The sequence below is a fragment of the Scardinius erythrophthalmus genome, assembly GCF_964197995.2.
Source record: "Scardinius erythrophthalmus genome assembly, chromosome: 2".
In the NCBI taxonomy this organism is placed as follows: domain Eukaryota; kingdom Metazoa; phylum Chordata; class Actinopteri; order Cypriniformes; family Leuciscidae; genus Scardinius; species Scardinius erythrophthalmus.
Window position 1 is genome coordinate 42,791,672 of NC_138222.1, and position 13,767 is coordinate 42,805,438.

At 42.1% G+C, this 13,767-nt stretch overlaps 1 long non-coding RNA gene across 1 annotated transcript; it reads left to right on the forward strand.

Moving 5' to 3' along the window:
• The first annotated feature begins 11,771 nt into the window (after positions 1–11,771).
• LOC308685334 lies at positions 11,772–13,767 on the forward strand. The gene is made up of 2 exons (XR_014029447.1): positions 11,772–11,890; positions 13,028–13,767. It is a non-coding gene; the product is annotated as an uncharacterized lncRNA (long non-coding RNA).

Here is a 13,767-nt window from a genome sequence, read left to right on the forward strand (position 1 = left end):
GTATCGTCTGTCAAGTTTCATCAGTCTCCTGCATCTTGTCTGACCTGAGTACTTTCTCTGTCTAATAAACTTGAGCTACTTGCATTTGGATCTGGAACTCGTTATTGTGACAAAAAACACAGCATGATATAAAGGTAGGCTAGTATGAGTGTTAACTCTAATATGGTGAATATTATAATGTTTAGACCCGTCTTTACGGTTAAATACTGTGTTTGTGGATATCTGCTCAAACGTATATGTAAAATGTGGTAACAATAATGTTTCATAGTTTGGAGCGGCTCGATTGCTTCAGTAAATGTTCTCTGCACTTGCTGTGAGTTTGAGTCACTCGAGCTGTACATTTGAAAAGCAAAATGCGCCAAACATTAGGCTTCATGTTTTTACTCCAATCTCATTTCATAACGTCATAACGAATGGAAACATTTGAAGTAACATATGATGATAATCCACATATATTTTTCTCTAGTGTAGTGTACTGAAGTGTTCCTTTTTAACGATTTATAGGCTGCATGCTATAGGCTATTGTTATTATTATTTTATGCAGCCCTACATGTGTATTCCTACAAGGCACAACAAACCTGGTGTTCAATATATATAAAAATCTAAAATGTATTCCCAAAATCGTGCAGCTCTATAGTTTCACTTGATATCAGCATGTTCACAGTTGTTTCATGTGTTGTTTTTTTTGTGTGTGTTTTTTTTACAGGGACCAGATGCCACTGATGAGTCCTGCTGACTTCAACATTCACATGAGTCTCTGTACATGAACATGCTAAAATGAAAAATCAAACACCTTGGAAATGACAGGTATGTGCTATGTTTCAGGAATGGCACAAAGGTGTGTGACTGTTCAAGTCTCTGTCTTTAGATCAGTGTGTTCAATAATGTGCTTTTTTGTCCTTTTTTGTGTATCTTTGGATTATGTTGTGTTCCAAACAATCAAAAAGCCATTCTTTTTTAAATCTCTCCTCATTCTTTGTGCAATGTTCCTCATAATAATCGGGCCTGATTGCACCTGAAAGGGCCATTATGGGAGCATAAAGCTTTCTTACAAAAAACATGTCTTACAAATTTTAAAATAATATATTGTTTTATCTGAATGAGTATGCAGGATGATTTTCACACAGTTTTGAAGCAAATATTCTAGGCTACGTGATACAATTTTCAAAAATCTTGTGATTTTTTGGTAAGAAATAAATCAGTATGTTTCCTAACCTTATTTCAGTGACTTTTTTTTTCACAAACCACGCATAAACGTCATTATCTCAAAACTACTAACTTTTACATACATGTTGCTTACATATTTTTGTAGCAGAGTTTGTGCTGAATACAGTGTAATCAGACTTCAGCCATGAAAATGTCACAAGTAACAGAAATAAGCACAAATGTCAGAGCATGTCAGAACACCTCCAGGGCCCAGAAAACACCTCAGACCCCAGAGGGTTAAGGGGCAACTAAGAAGACCTGCTCCTTCTCCTTCCTGACTTAGCACAGTGTTGTGCAAGAAGGCTCACTGGAGAAACGCATAAGCCACATAAGCCCTTTGCGTAAGGGCCAGCTGTATGCCAGTGTCTCCGTGTCGAGGGTCTTCCACTCAGTCAGGGAGTAAACAACTGGCAAGGGGACGAGTTTGGAGAGGCAAACAGATGTAACTGTGCAGCCCTGAAGTGATCCCAAAACAGCTGGACCGCCTGGGGATGGAGTCTCCACTCTCCTCAGCCACAGGCTGTCGTGAGGCCTCGACGGTGGCACGATTAAGCAAGCCGGAATTTAAAATGTGGCGGGCGAGTTGCGACATGCGAGGGAAGCATAGTGCAATGGTCGCTGTACTGAGCAGTGCAGGCTTGCTGAGCAGTGGCATCAAGCAAGGTGAACTGCTAACAACAAGGCAATGGATGCCAATGCAGTTGGAGATTCACCCAGACCCCCGTTACTGCATGCCCGTTATACGTGGCCCCTCAGTTGGTGTTAAGCAGACACTTGTTCTAGGAGTGTCTGGCCCGGAGAAGCAAAGGTCTGAACACGGCTGAGAGTTTGGGCGGCAGGCTGGGTGTTTGTCACACGGAGTGTGCCGCTCTGCCACAGCCACCTCGGGACTTGGCCATGAAGCCAGTGCTGAAGCGGTCTTCAAATGGAGGAAGCCGGTTCGGGTGGCTGCGTCTGCCATATGCTCCAGTAGCCTCTGAAAGTTTCAGTGGGACCCTTTCTCACTTCTACATAGCACTGACCGGACACGTTCCTGTTGAGGACCGAGTCCACCTACAAACCGGAAAAGAGATCCTCAGTCTGTGGACGAGTTTACTCTTTCCCAGTTGACCTGAAGACCCAACTGGCTATGTAGCACTCGAAGGGAGGGACTTGTACTGAGACTTCAACCCCTCAAACGCAAGAGCACAGGCATGGCCTGCGTTGAGAGATCTGAAGTATGTGTCCTTCAGGTCGAACGCTGCAGACCAATCTTGGGAACGGAGCATTGGGAATGCGTTTCTGTGTTTGTAACTTGAACGGAAGCTTAAAAAAGGGCCCGAATCAAGAGACACAGATCCAAGATGGTCGTAACTCACTATGCTTGAGTACAATGAAGTACGGGCAACTTTCAGAAGCCGGCCTTCATATCGGCTGGAGGGACGGCTCAATCACATCCTTCGCCAGTAGGAAAGCGATGACCGCGCGCACGACAGACGCACATTCGGAAACACTGAAGTGTAACGAATAGCGCTGAGCATGAGTGGGCGCCAGATGAACTGAATCATCTAGCAGAGTCTGCTGGCATGGAGGAACCGGTTGGATTGGTCGGGAGCACCATCTAGTGCTTCAACGGATCGACTCAGAGTGAGGCAGCGAGGTAGAGAACAGGGATCCAGCTTGGAAGGCCTGAAGGTAGCCCGGAGCAAGGTCTGAGTGTGTAGTGCAACTTACCTGTCTCTACATGGCAGCAGAGAGTACGTGAGAAGGCGTGACCGTGTCCTCGAACCGCACCCAACTGCCGGCTGGTGATACAAGTGGTAGCTGAGGGGTGCAAGGCTTTATAGGGTCACACACCACCAGTCTGGCCCTCTTGGGACCCAGGAACAGAGGAAATTGCTCTGTAGGCACCTCTGGCTCTGCTTTTATGGGAGCCAGTGGCGGAACAGACACATACACAAACAAAGACTCCACCCGGCCCTCCACTGGGGGGAGGGAGTGGATCGGTGACCATCTCCAAGAGCTTTTTCCTCCATCCCTGAGTGGCCCGCTCAGGAGCGCTTGCGCTGGCGCTTGCCACCTGGCTTGGCAGCACCGGTAGCGGGCTGGGCGCCCTGTCTGCGACCGGGTCCACACTAAGGCCTGGGTGGAGGCTGCTGCGGTGGCAGAGCGGGTGCAGAGACGGCGGCAGACGGACAACCTCGGCGACGAGCAGGCAGAGGATCTACCCCAGGCGGACGGGTGGAGGCAGCAGCGGACCCTCAGGGCAGAATGTGCCGGATGGCCACCGTCTGCTTCTGGGCAGCAGAAGCCTGTTGGGCGAAGTTCTCCACTGCGTCGCCGAATAGCCCAACCTGTGAAAGGGGGGAGTCCAGAAATCGAACCTTGTACGCAACCCTCATTTCCGCCAGGTTGAACCAGAGATGGCACTCCTGGACCACTAAGGTGGACATCGCAAGACCGATCGTATGAACTGCAACCTTCATGCCCCGGAGGGTGAGGTCGGTTGCAGTGCGGAGCTCACCCATGAGCTCATGGTCTGGGCTTCCCTTGTGCATATCCATGAGTGCTTGGGCCTGGTGGACCTGAAGCAACGCCATGGCATGCAGAGAAGAAGCGCCTTGCCCACAGGCTTTCGCGACTGGAGGGATAGCCTCTTAACCCTTCACCGCTCCTCCATCAAGGGTAATGAGGGGGGAGGAACTACTGAGGCGGTTTCTGGCAGAGAAAGGTGCTGTCCACGACCTAGTAAGCTCCTCATGCACTTAAGGGAAGAAAGGTACTGGGGCAGCCCGGCCCGCCCTGAGAAACCAATTATCTAACCGAGACGGTTCGGGACACGGTGGAGGATTCCAGACGAGCCCTACCGCCTCGGCGGCCCTTTTGAGCATAGCTGCCATCTCTGGATCGTGCTCGGGCAGCGCTGGTCTCCCAGAGGGAGGCAGCGGAACTGAGTCGTCATCTCCAGAGCTCAGCTCTCCCTCCGATGCTGTGATGGACATCCTGTCCTCTGGAGGGGCCCCGAACGAAACGGCTGGTCGGTCAACTACAGAGGGACCAGCGCATTCCTCAGGGAGCTCCACCGGTTATGGTGTGAAGGAGTTGTGAGGGATTCACGGGGCTTATCGGGCATCTGCCAGGCAGATTACCCCTCACTGTAAAACCGCATCCAACCTATGCGGCACTCCAGTCTTCTTCTGGGAAGTTGGCCCCTCTAGAGATCATCCCCTCTACAGCCACTTCTGCTTGCTGCCCTCAGGCCGCAGGTACAGACTTTGCGGTGGAAGCGGGCACGCTTCAGTAAAAGCTTTGTCCCTTCTGCCATCGTTGCTAACTGCTATCGTTGCTAACGGTTTTAAGCGCTAATCCTGCTCCTCACCATCTGCAGATGTGTTGTGTGTGTATTTGTCCATGTTGTTTGTATCTGACAGTGTTTGTGAAAAAGAATTTCCCCCAGGGGACAATAAAGGTCTATCTATCTATCTAGAGCAGGGCATGGGGGTGGGGACTCCACCTTCGCGAACGAAGGCGAGTCTAGATCTCAACACCGAGATGGTCATGTTCCCACAGTGAGAAAATGAGTCATCCACGAAAACTGCTTCAGCGTGCTGTAAGCCCAAACACATGATGCATCTATCGTGACTGTCAGAGGGGGACAGAGCCCTACTGCACCCAGAAACGCACGGATGGAATGGCATCTTAAAAAAGACACAAACACACCCATGTTGCTCTTTCATGAAATGGGACCCGTCACCAGTGCCGGAGCACACAGGGGAACAACTGTGGCAACACTTTACAGTGAAGCACTCACTATTTCCGCCCTCAACCGGCTGTCAACAAAAGACTCTTTAAAAATGCTGTTAAAACAGCCGTTGAGAGCTACCGTAGCTCGCGGTCACCACTGCACTCTAACACACCAACACTGGGAGAGTCTTCCAGAAGAACACCGACACACTCGCTCGTAGTAGACAACAACACTCTTCAGAGATATCAGAAGACCCGATAGGCTCCGAAGCGAAAGACAACTGGTGCGTGCATCCACTTCCGTATTTATACCCACGCTGCGGGGTGGAGCGTATGATGCAATTGACGCATGCCAATGTGCATTGGCTCATTTTAACAATACTCAAAGATGACAGGCTCCCTAAGCGTGATCCCAATCAGACGGATTATGTTCATGAGAATGGTCGAATATGTGATAAATTAATGGTTTCTTCTTTATCTTGAAAACTTGAATCTGTATTTTTTTAAACTGGTTATTTACAGTCTATGAATTAAAAAAAAAAATACATGTCTATAAAATTCAGCCATAAAAACATATCAATTCATTGAACTTCAAATGTTTAATAGTCTATTCGTTTAAAGAATCAAATTCAGAACTACTTAAAATACCCCATAATATTAATTTTTGTTGGACTACACTTGTCAATCATTCAAATTTACACAACTCAAATCATTTTGTCATATTATAAGCTTCATAAATCACTTAGCATCAGTCATCATAACCATGCAGATTACAGGTAGATGCTGATAAATGAACAGCACAGTCAGCAGTCATTACTGAAAAATTCACCCTGACAAGGTGATCAGACTATCACTTTGAAAGGCTTTATTTTGGATCTAATTATTGAGGATTGCATCATAAAGTAAGTGCATGAAAACAATGTGAACATTATACCTTTAATTTAATCTATCCAAAACAGACTTTAGTCGTAATTAATATGTTAAGCTTTGTAATTGTAGTGCTCTTTAATACGATCTGTTGTTTGTTAGAGTTCTTGCAGACTCTGAAGTACTGTATTGCGCATAAATATACTGTACAGTATGGCTTGTGCGCTCCCTTTTAAATCATGAAATATGTTACGTGAAGCTTCCCCTTTTTGAACGCAGAAGTGTGATGAAGGCCTATAACCCCAGCAAGACCTGTCATAATGCAGCCACTGCAAATATTTAACATGGGTGTGTCTCAATCAGCTCCTTAGTTCAGTAATCAGGGCACTGATCAGGGAGTGTACCATTTAAAGGGCTGTCTCAATCTCAAAATCCTACCACTGACACATTCGCTCCCTAAGAAGTCCTACAATGCACATTGAAAACCATGGAGCATTTATGCTCACTATGGCTACGTCTGAAATCTTAAAAACGCTGCTTTTGGAGGATGCATTCCAAGGTAGGAAGGCATCAAGGCACATCCGAATCCAAAGTTAACTTCACTTCCTGTCTCCTGAGATACCTTCATCTGGTTGATATTTTGAAGGTAGCATAGATGTATCCTTCACTGCCTTTGATATCCTACAATCCTGTGTGTTCCATTCTGTGACAGTTAATGCACCTGAAAGTTGTGGTTGGTGTTCAGGTCGTGTGTAAATGTAAATTTTTTACCCATATTTATTTAATGTAATTTCTAGCATGAAATTATTATTGTAGTAATAAAATATTTGCTTAGGTATCACCACAGCTCTCTCTATTTTGCCGTAGATCATTGAACCGTTACACTTTCCGAAATCAGTTTCATGAAGTACCTTTGTGCGCAAATGCTGCCTGCAAAGTCATTGCCTAATAGGGCAATGAGGCAACAAGTCAGCTGCCTAAGTTTTAGGACATAGCCTATGTTCCCTTAACGGAAGTTCTGAAGCATGAAACATAAATTGCTTGAGCCAACTCCATACACATAATGACACGTGATAGACATTTTTTTAAAGTACAAACCATTATTTAACTATACTTCAGCATAAACATCTATCCCTAGACAGGGAATGAACATAATCAAGTTAACATTTACAATTTATTTACAGCTGAAATGTTGCATGTATATGTAACAAGCAAACTATTTATCATTATTAAACAACATAAAAAATGTCTGAAAGATATCAGTTCTGCTGTTATTCATAAAATCCAGTGGTGATGTTATAAAATGAGGATGTTATCTCATCAACGGAAAGAGTCATCAGTGAGCCAGGGTCCTTTCTGTCCTTACCAGTGGCCAAATTTGTATACACATTCATGACCTAGGAAGCTAGGGAGATGTCTGAGATGCACCCAGTTAAACTTATTGGTCAGTTAACAGCTGCAGTGCACTTTCTATTTTTTACTGGTTGTTTTTAACAACATGCAAGTGAAATATATTTGAATAAAATTTGCATTTGCATTTTAATTTGATGGTTTCTTAATTATTTTTCTACTTTTGCTGCATATCATATATATTTGAATTAAAAACTGTAAAATCAATTTATTGTTTGCATTTATTGTTTATTGTCTGGACTGTCTTACCCATATTGAATTGATGTCCCAGGGATAAATCATAAATTTGTGTTAAAACTTAAAACATTACATTTATCCATAATGTTCTTCAACAGTGGTTCTCAAATGGTAATAATATAATTGTCGGAAACTCGTATGCTTTATTGAGTACACAAAGATCTAATGCACATCAGACTGAAACATGCTGATATGGTATGCTTTGTTCATAATGTATGGACTGGACGAGTATATTTGTGCATGGTGAATCTTACTAAAAGCATTTCCAAACATCCTCTATTAACACACCACTACAGAGAGAGGGTAGAGGGTGCCTTTTCAGTGGCAGTATTATTTTCAAATTCAATAAGTGAGCCCCTTTAGACAAGAAAATTGTATATAATTATCTTGCCCGTGCAATTACCTATTGGATGTAATTGGAATGGCACTTGCAACTTGTCTTCATGCAAGATGCACAAGGAAACACTTGGATACGGCAGTTGATTTCTACTTTTACCGTTTCTTACATAGTCACTTAATTGAATTGTTCACCCAAAGAGGAAAATTTTATTAAATTTCTTGGTAGCTTGTGATACTAAATAGTTGCAGTTGTTAATATGAATGTATTTCAGGGAGAGAAAAAAAGAAACAAGCCTGAAAACATGAGATGAGAGACGTGGTTTCACTCAGCTAGCTAATTACATGTTAAAAGGCTTATTTCAAAACAAACATGCCTAAGGTTTAGCTGGCCGCTAAAGGTTTGAAATAACATAAAGTCCCAAGTCAATAAGACTAACTGAGTCAATATTAACTAATTCTGAAAAAAAAAAAAAAAACAGTATTTCAGTTCTCTGAAAATCAATAAGCCGATGGCGAGCAATTTAATTTCTTTCAGAATGGCCAGCCTTAAATTTAAGTATGCAATGAAAAACTGATTGTAAATCCTTTAAGATTTCAGTGTTGACTTGAGCTCCATTTTGTGAAGCAGGCTGACTTGTTTTCTGATGCATTGCAGTGAAACCAAACAGTGGGGCTGTTTTGGGTGGGGGTGGGGGGGGGGGGGTCAGGTACACCCCATTCACTGGAGGTGAATGAGGCCTAATGGCGCTCCTACACTCTGACTCACCCCATGCAATTTCCCCTCACATACCTACAATCCCCATCCCCCCATCCCTCACTGCCCCGTCTTTGGCACTCTCCCTGTTTCGAAATGTCAACCATGAGGTAAAATAACTGACTGGCTGACTGGATGGTAATTGTATTGCTTAATAATTGATAGGCTGAGTGTTGATGCTGCTGCTGGGCTGGTGGAAGGAGAGAGAGAGCACTTTGCTGGCCTTTCACTGTTCACAGTCAAATTTCTATACAACACTACTATGACTACCATTTCACTACACTATCTCTGATGATACTGATGACAATATAATAAAAAAAAAATGGCTTGAGGCATTAAATGTGAGTTAAATGTCTTTACTTCACTATTCATAAAAACAACCCAAGGCTTTAGGCTTTATTTGTGGAGCTTGTTGGAAGGCTTATGTAGTCTTAACTGCTGGGAAACTGCAATAAAACACACTGGACATGCTAGACCAAATGGAAAACCACATGACTTTGTTTCAGGAAATGAACCAGTGGAATCGCATGGTGCTCCATGGAATTTAGCATTCTTGAGAGCACAATTAGTCTATTAAATTACAAATTGAAAGACGCTGCATGCATAACTAAAATACTTTAATTATAACTGGCAGTTCTGCTTAATCAAAAAAAGAATTATATACAAAATAAAAAAGAAAGATTATATTCAATGCAAAAAAAAAATGTTTTTTTGGAACAAGAAACTATCCACAATTTATAGGGAACAGATCCATCATTTACTCTAAGAAGCTCTCTGCATCTAAATTCAAGGACTTCTCTTAATGACAGTCCCTCTGAAACTCACAAAGAGAGACTAGAAACTTAAATGAGTTTCCCATTAAATTAATTATTCATTTACAGCATTATATCCGAATGAGAATTGACCCATTAATTGGGTCTAGCACATGACTGGTCAGAGCCCCAGTAGATGACTAACTATATGGATGACAAGCGACACAACATCCAAAGGGCTTAAATACCACAGTAAAGAAATCCATAAAGGACGAAGAGGGTATAGGAGAGATAGAGAGCGAGAGAGAAAGCAAGAGAGCAGGGCTGGGAATTAACCAGTGACAAAAAAAATCCTCTGGGTCCCTCTAGGTGAGTGTTTGACTTCCGGTTGGGCAGCTGTTTAATTGTGAAATGACTCAAACCTCTGATGATCTGAGGTCGGTTGGCCATCTGTCCAAGCAAACACGGTAAACAAGAGGGAAATGCTGGCCACTGTTTATGTCATTTTTCAACCTGACTGTCCAAATTGTCAGTCAGACCTTCTTTGTGGCAGCCTGTTTATTCTTTTAGTAATTAAGGGGCCTTTAGTTAGTTATTCTTTATTTTGTCTATATATAACAGTTAATTTATCTGTCCATCCATCCATTCTTCTGGTTCATCGCCTTTTCATTTAGCAATCTGCCAAAAGGCGTTAAGTTTTCCAATACAGATCAGGCCTGTTGATCGGTCACTGTCATTATGCAGCTTAATTTACAGATGGAAGGAGACAATTGTACACCTAATAAGAGCAATTGATTGGATGTACTTGCATGGCTGCCAAGAGCACCATACCTCTTTGAACAATGCAGGGTGGGTATAGAGAGTGGGGTCAGGGGTTTAACAGCCCATAATGGGAGCCAGGTCAGCCATTAAAAACCCCTCTGGCCATCAGCCAGGAGGAATCTGCCTGTTTCCGCTACTGCCCTCCAGTTCTGTCCCTGTCTGCAAAGCTTTAATGTGCTAATGCACAAACGTACAAATGGGCCTCAGGGTGGCACAGAGCGGTTTATCGGATCTAGGAGGTGGGTGGATGTGTACTGGAATACCACAGCAGACTGGGAAAGTATGGGATCCAGATTAGTGGAAAAGAGAGCCATAGTCAATACCCAGAAAGGTAAGCGTGACAACTTTACCATAAGCATTGCATAATCATCTTTACTGAAAAGGAGGTCTTAGGTTTGACATATCTGATTTGTGATTTCACATATCTGATTTGTGAACGAACAGTTGAATAGAGTCAGATCTTTCCAATGAATTGGCTGAACTGGTTCACACGAAGTGGAGCAGATTTATCAACAGAAAGTACAGATTTGCATTTTAATAAAACATACAAAAACTGTTTTTCAGCACACAGATACATTAATTTTGTATGTAAAATAGGCCTACATGTATATATTTATGTAAGCTGCTTTGGGTAAATGCATCTGCCAAAAGAATAAATGTAAATCTTTTAAATGACTTGATTTCGAACTAAATCATGACTGCAACTAACTGATCTGGGACACATTAAATTTCAATAAGCACCTTTGTAAATAAAACTTAAAAACTTAAGCAAAAATATGTAAAAATATATTCCTTTATTTGTTTTAGAGCATGTATACTGGGATGTTATGGACCTTTATTATATGTCCCGACCTAAATTAATCACTGTATCAATTTATTTAACTTTAGAATTGAGTTCATCAAATCAATGCTAAGCCAAAACAGGACGAGGGGAGTAATGACATTTGCAGTTAATGTTTCTACCTTTTTTAACTATTGATTTAAGCACTTGGTAAATATTCTTAATAGTTATTATAAAGTTTCACCAAGGAAATTAACAATATTGGTGGTTATACTCGGGGTTCATGGCTACACTGATCTGCAACCCACTGAAATTTAGGAAAATGAGGTCAGCACAAATTAATAAATCAGCAGCTTGGTGATGTATCTCCAAATCTAAGTTCGTAAGTGTTGAACCCACCCTAATAATACTTAGGCTAAACAGTCCTAATCTTGTCAATAGCTTCTATACTCTCATCTACAGTCATCTCATCTAATGGCGAGGTTCATCTGCCACAGCCCTGGCTGCATTTCAAATAGAGCTGTTACTACCTCCTTCTCCCCAATTGCATTAGTGCTTAACCAGGCAAACCCTGAGAGGCAGCAGTGATAACCATTACAGACAGTCGACATGCCCTGCCTCAGTTCTGCCACACAAGCCGTCTGATAAAACAGACACGGCTGCCGTCCCCCCACTCCAGCGATGTGAAATACAGCGAGCTATGAAACCGCTTCATTCCGGCGGCCTGTTCTCATGCTCGGTTGAGTGAGCACAGCAATAGGAGGGGTAATTTACACCCCAGCCAAACCTGTCATTACCCTAGGGCACTTGTTATGGCTGCACCCGATGTTTTTCCAATTCACCTCCAACCCCTGTGACTGTCAATCTCCTGAGTGGATGTAGTCGGGGGGAGAGAGGCAGGGGAGCGGCACTGGGAATATTCCAGGCTCATGCGGACAGCGGGCAATTTTCCTCGGAGGGGATAATGGGAGTGGAGAGGCAAGAGGCAGGACTGCCACCGTAAGCAAAACGATTCTGATTGTCTAACTGTAGCATGCCAGCCTTCCAAACATTCCAATGCCGGTGTTGTTTAAAGTCTTGCCAACTGCTTTTCAAGAGTGCTTCCCCTACTAACACACACACAAGCTCTCAACACTCTTTATTCTTTTCCCACGAGTAATCCACTTTATTCATGTTTTCGCTCAGCTAAAAGTGCGGGATCCAAAATTGTGTTGCAGTATGTGAAACGTGACCTGGCTGCTTACGCGGTTCTATTCGTTAGATTTACCATTTTAGGGATAGAAAAACATGTGCATACCTTTTTTCCCTGCATTACACCTGCTGAATCTCCTGGGAAGTACAGATGATTGTGAAAATCTTTGTGCACTGTGCTCTATGGATCCTGAGACAAAAGCAGAATCTATCTATCTATCTATCTATCTATCTATCTATCTATCTATCTATCTATCTATCTATCTATCTATCTATCTATCTATCTATCTATCTATCTATCTATCTATCTATCTATCTATCTATCTATCTATCTTGTTACGTGCTGATGGCAACGTGAGGCTAGTCTGATTTTAGAAAACCTGAAAACAACTGCTTTATCCACTCTATAACAAGAGTGAGAATGATCTTGCTGAATTATTTGGTTTAGGTACTGAAAAACAACCTCAATTGGTTGACTTCACCTTTTAATTTAATCCTCTATGATAATATATGACAATATTTAAATAATCTATAATTACTTAACAAATTTACAAAGGAGATATTGATTTTTATTGACTATCCACTGCAATTATAGAAGTATCATAGTCATTATTGCAAAGCCTAAAAAATAAAGCAGCACATTTAATTTCCATGGGATCAATTTCAGTCAATTTCTGTTTATTACCTAAAACAATCTGTGCATCCATATAGTTTATACTTATACCATTTACAATAAAAAAATGAGGGATGTACTGATATAAAAATTTTGGCCGATATGTTATGGTCGATATGAAAAAAATTATACTATTTTGCCTAAATACATTAGAAATAATAATAATAAAAAAAATTCTTTAAATGCTAAGTGAATTTAGGCATTTCACCATATTGTACAGTATGAAAAATGAATATTGAGATTTGTTGTCAAATTATTTGCGTTTTTTATAGATGAAGCAAGCGTTAGATGACTGTCACAAGTGCACTCCCTCACTGCTGCACTCCCTCACTCCCAATCAAAACTACAATTCCCAGCATTCCTCCTGCTCATCACCTACACTTACTCAGCCATAATCTGCACCTGCACCTGATCAGCACGCTCATCACCACAGTATTTAGACTCACACCTCAGCCGTTTGATTGGTCAGTGACTTGGACTACTTTCCCCATCTACTCACCTGAGAAATTTACCTCCAACGATTTCTCCAAGTTCCTGTCTTCCTTGTCTGTTCTCCAGTTCCAGCATTTGTTCCTGTAAGACAAAGACATTCACTCATCTCTCTCTCTCTCGAGTCTGATATCTCCTGACAATGACTAAGTAAAATAGAGGAAATGAGCAACCAAAATTAAATATGAATATCAATTATTGATTGATAACAAAAATAGCATTAGCTCATAACCAATATAGATCAGATTTATTGTGCATCCCTATACTTAAAATTTTTAGATTGTGATATGATGCAGAATAATTCCCATTTAGTTCTCAGTGCAGCAGTGGCTTCAGGATAAACTAGTTCTAATGCTCATTAGCCACTATAGAAAAATGAGCATTAGAACAGGATGCATGTGCATATTAATATGTATAAAGAGCTTAGGACATTCTGTTCTGTTTTATGAATGCATCTGAGAGGTTATCTCCTCAAACCACACAGACAGTTTGTTCTATAAAAGATCAGGAATATGCAGAGTGA